Source organism: Lactuca virosa, chromosome 7 (assembly GCF_052849685.1).
Source record: "Lactuca virosa cultivar CGN04683 chromosome 7, Lactuca_virosa_CGN04683_v6, whole genome shotgun sequence".
Taxonomy (NCBI): Eukaryota; Viridiplantae; Streptophyta; class Magnoliopsida; order Asterales; family Asteraceae; genus Lactuca; species Lactuca virosa.
The window spans coordinates 64,594,971-64,600,338 of NC_136432.1; positions in this window are offsets into that span (position 1 = coordinate 64,594,971).

Below are 5,368 nucleotides of genomic sequence, written 5' to 3' on the forward strand. Positions count from 1 at the left end.
CCATTCAGGATCACGGCCTGGGTGGGCAAGGTGGCATATCGCTTAGAGCTGCCAGAGGAGCTTAGTCAGATTCACAATACCTTCCACGTGTCTCAGCTTCGAAAGTGCGTTGCTGACGAGTTCGCGGTTGTTTCCTTGGATGACATTCAGGTGGATGGGAGCTTGAATTATGTCGAGAGGCCGGTCGCCATCTTAGATAGGAAGACAAAGGGTCTTCGGAACAAAGAAGTGAAGTTGGTAAAGGTGCAATGGCAACACCTGAAGGGCACCGAATGGACTTGGGAGCCGGAGGAGGAGATGCGGGAGCATTACCCCGATCTGTTTACAGCTACGGACTTCGAGGACGAAGTCTAGTTCAAGTGGGGGAGAGTTGTAACACCCTAAATCTGGTACGATTTGAAACCCTCAAGAATTTACAATTTAGCATAATTGGTACTTTAAGTACGCTGGGCGTACTTAAGTGTACGCTTAGCGTACTATGTATGGATGGTCGCAGTGGAGCTGGACGTAATCTGGGCGTACCAGAACTACGCTGGGCGTACGTGCCAGGGGTCCAAAACCCTAATTTTCGGACATGAGGCCTATAAGCGACCTTAAGTCCTTTGGACTTAACCCTAGAGAGCCTCCACAGCCTTAGAACGTTCTTACACTCCAGAGAAACTTGTGAGACCATTTTGAGCTTTAAAGAGTGCATTTGTGGCCCTTTTAGTGTTCATTCCAAGAAGAAGAGGTGGTCAAGCAAGCTTGGGACGAGTTGGTGCTTCAAGAACCTGCATCTTGGTCATCTTGCAAAGCTTCTGGAGGTAAAAAGCTTGGATATTTCATCTTAAATCTCTAGATCTAGCTAGGGTTTTCTATCTTGTCCCTTTTGGTTGATTTTGGACCTCCATTGGTGAGTTAAGCAACTCCAGAGGATGGGAATGACAGATATGGGGTCCCTTGGTCTTTTAGTATCATAAAAATGGAGTCTTGAAGGAAGTATTGGCCTCATGCATGGGTTAAAGACCTTGAAAATGTCTTAATGGAAGTGTTGGGTGTATATGAGGCATGTAAAGGCAAAAAGTTGCCAACTTTATGCCTTAGGAAGTCTTAACAAACTTAGATTTGGCTTCTGGACGTAAAGGAAACGAGTATTAAGCACTTAATGGAGAAAGTGCTTAAACTGGTTGTACGTTGGGCGTAACCCAGTGTACGTTGCGCGTAGTCCCAAGACCCTAGTACGCTGCACGTACCAGGATGGTACGCCGAGCGTACGCATCACAATTGGGTCGAATCTGCTTTGGGCTTTTGAGCTATTGGGCCTCTTTTGATTATTGGGCATGGTTATATTCTGGGAATTATGAGTCATATCATCTGTTATGGGCCATGGACATATTGATTGGCCCTTATTGGGCCAAGAGGCCCATTAAGGATTTTGGACTTGGACTTTGGGCCCATTAGCAAGCGATGGATAATTGGGCCTTATGGAAGGGTTTGGAGTTTGGGTTTCCTTTGATTAATTAAAGTCCTAACATTGTTTAATATTATTATTCAGCATGGGAGGCTACAGACTGTTAGGAGAACAGTTTTTGTATTCAGCAGGCAGAGGTGAGTCTTCTCACCATACCCATGGGTCTAAGGCACAAAGGCCGGCCCATTATGTGTTTATGATATATGTGTTAGTTTTTCTGTGTTTTGGTATGACATGTGAATGTGTGTTTTGCATGGAAGACCTCGGGGGGAGCCCGTGACATTGGATGTAAGACCATGTGGGGTAGCCCATGGCTGTCCTAGGTAAAGACCATGTGGGGTAGCCCATGGCATTGGATGTAAGGCCATGTGGGGTAGCCCATGGCAGTCCTAGGTAAAGACCATGTGGGGTAGCCCATGGCATTCTTACAGGTTTTATGTATGCATGGCTTATGTGATATGTGTGTAGCTTTAATTAGCTAACAGGATATGTGTATGTGTATTGTGTGTGGTATGCTCTGGGGAACTCACTAAGCATTTCGCTTACAGGTTGTTGATTTGTTTCAGGTACATCTGAGCCCAAGGGCAAGGGCAAGGCGTGATGGCGCGGCTTGCACTCTATCTTTCTTTCACTGATATGTTTTGGGGACACTCTGATGATTTATATAATTTTTAATGAATGTTGATTTGAAAACAATTATGTTGGGATTTCATGGTTTATGCAAATGTGTTTTATTAATTAAAAATGGAAAATTTGGGTCGTTACATAGGGTGATGAGGGAGGCGGGGTAAAGGAGTTAAAGTCCTTTAAATAGGGTGCAAACCCGAATAATTAGGGTTTTCTCTAAACGGCCTCAACTCGTCGAGTCCAGCTCTCCAACTCGATGAGTAGGCTTCATAACTCGCACGTCCAGATCAACTCCTACACGACGAGTTGGGCCAACCAACTCGTCGAGTAGCCCCTTCAACTTGCACAAAATCCCCAAGTCCTACATCCAGGCATCGGGGTGTTACAAATATTCAATACATATGGATCTTGAATCAAACAAGCATAATAAACTAAATAACTTTAATAATCCAGAATAACAGTCAAACCAAAATCTCAAAGACTCCTCTAGTCTAAACACAAAGTAAGAGGGTTTTGAAGTCCCAAATCAGAAACAAAACACGAGGAATATAGATTAGAAATGAAAATATAGTCGGTAAAGCAAACTAACTGATTCTCTAATTATGATTGATGTGTGTGTGTGTGTATATATATATATATATATATATATATATATATATAATCAGATTTTAAATTCATAAATCTTAATGTTGCAGGTAACTAATACACATTACAAGTAGTGGACCTGATCGTGTAGAAGTATAGTTTTGTATGACCATTTGTCGATCACAGAGAGAATATGAATTCAGTTCAGATAAATTCAAATGCTAATTAAAGTATAAACATTAAAGTATTTTTTTTTGGCGGGGGGGGGGGGGGAGGGTATTAAATTCAACTAACACTTAATTAAAACTAACAAAACTAGAGAATAGACTTAGAAACAAAAGAGATAAAGATGTTTTCACATAGATTTTGATTTCACCTTCAAAGATGGTGGATTCCAATTGAGTGCAATGAATATTAATTATTGTTTATCGATTTATAATGCATTAGTCATCTTGGTCCGATTAACTAAATTGTATAATTATAAAGACAACTAACACAAGGATCATGAAATTCATTACTATCTATACAATTATAATTAAGTTCGTATTATGATAAATTTAATCTAGGAATTAACTTCAGTGGTCATGAAAGTCAACAAATATCATAACTTGGTCACAAATTCTCTCTTACACATTACAGTTTGTGATTTTACTACTTAACCCTAGGTTTTGGTGAAAACCCTAATCATAGTTATTTAATGGTTATAAAACAACAATGATCCAAGCTAATAAAACTAGATTAATCGTCTAAGTTCTACTAGCTCAGTTTTAGATAATAAAAATCAAAACTTTAATGCATAAGGAATTTGATCAACCAAACATAATATATTAAACAAAACCAAATATTCAAGCAATTGAATCACACCAAATCGTTATGTTACATATAATCTAATGAAAACATTAGGGTTTTACCTCATGATCAATATACAAAAACATAAAAACATAAGCAAGAATTTACTAAACACGATCATTAAGCAAACTGATTCGTCGTTCTAACATTTCTAGCTTTGATTCTTCAATTCTTCCCTGCAAGTTGCTTCTCCACCTTCGAAATCGACCCAAAAGGGTTTCTAGACGTTAAGAAAACTATCTAACATATTAGGAGAAGTTCCAAGGGTTTCACACCAAATTAGTGTTGTAAAATCGTCTATTTATGGACGTAGAATCGTAGTTGTGCGAAGATTTTCATGTCGCATCGTGAAGGCTAATTTGCATCCAAATCGGTCTTGATCTTCTCATACATCGTTATTTGATTTTCGAATTGGTTTCTAGAAGGCATGGCACGCTTTATGCTAGTTTCTGGCATTTTTTGTTTTTCAATCCTTTTCAGCTCCAGATCAGTTCTAGTTTGTTCTTTTCACTCCAAGCCATGAAATTTCCTATCAATATCAAATTCAAAGCATTTTCAGTACCCTTTATCTTTAAATATAACAATTAAACTCTAAATATTAAGATAATTCCCTCAAATATATAACTAAATAAGACAATACCAAAATACCCCACACTTATTCTTTGCTTTCCGTCAAGTAAACTTAGTTTTAGTTTAAGTCTTATTATAGTTTCCAAGTTCCAAGACTCAATTTAAAAAGAAAAAAAACAAAGAAATAAAAATTACAACTTTAACTACAAGTTATGGCAAACTTTGTTCCTTTTTTTACTTGCACACTTTTGTCTTTTTAAGATATTCATACTTTGCAATTTCTTATTGACCCAACGCTTGTCTTTTTACAAACTATTGACACTTTTGACTACTCTTTTTTACTTTTCAACAACTCTTTTCTCCTTTTCACAATTTTTTTCCATATATTTTTTTTTCCTTTTTTCATAACTTTTTCAATATTTTTTTCTTTTCATAACTGACTCTTTTTACCCTTCAATCAAAATAAATAAATTAATGCTCAAAAACTTAAATTATATCCCAAATTTTCATCTAGTATGCAAAATCTTAATTCCAATCCCCATACCGCACACTTAAGTTATACAATGCCCTCATTGTATAAATAATCAATTAAGCACAAAATAAAAAAGTGAAAGAAGAACGAACTCCTCTTTGGTATGTAGTGGTGAGATTGAACGATTGTAATGGGCTGATTTTAGATGCCAATGATTGAACCGTCTCGGCTAGAATTTTTTGGAGTTGATCATCTTTGTTGTAACATCCGGTTTCAAGATGTTTCTAATTTTGGGATAGCGGACCGTATTTTGATCGAGTATAGGTCTTCGGATTCAAGAGAATAAAGTTTAGACCTTATTAGATTTTGATAATATTGGTTACATGAGTTAAGGTCCTGAAAGTGTGAATCAAAGCGAAAGGGTAAAAAGGGAAAAATTATATTTCAGACTCTTTGCATGAATTAATGAATTTAGTTCAGTATGTTTTAATTCAAAAGCGATTGTATAGGATTATGGGTTCAGATTTAATGGAAGAGGGTGAGGAATATGTTTTATAAGGACTATCAGAAGGTGAATATGGGGGTACTTTCAGAATAAACATATCTGATTCGTTCCACAAGGGACTGTCTTGTGGTGTGATGATTTCAGGTGGTAGTGAGGATGATGATGAACCAAAGAAACCCGCTGATTGTTTTTTCTTTGCTGCTTCTTTCTTCAGTTTCCTTGGAGTTCGCTCGATTTCTGGATCAAAAGCTAGATGTGTACCTGAATGAAAAATTATGGGCATAAAACTATTAGAAAGCAACGTGTCCCC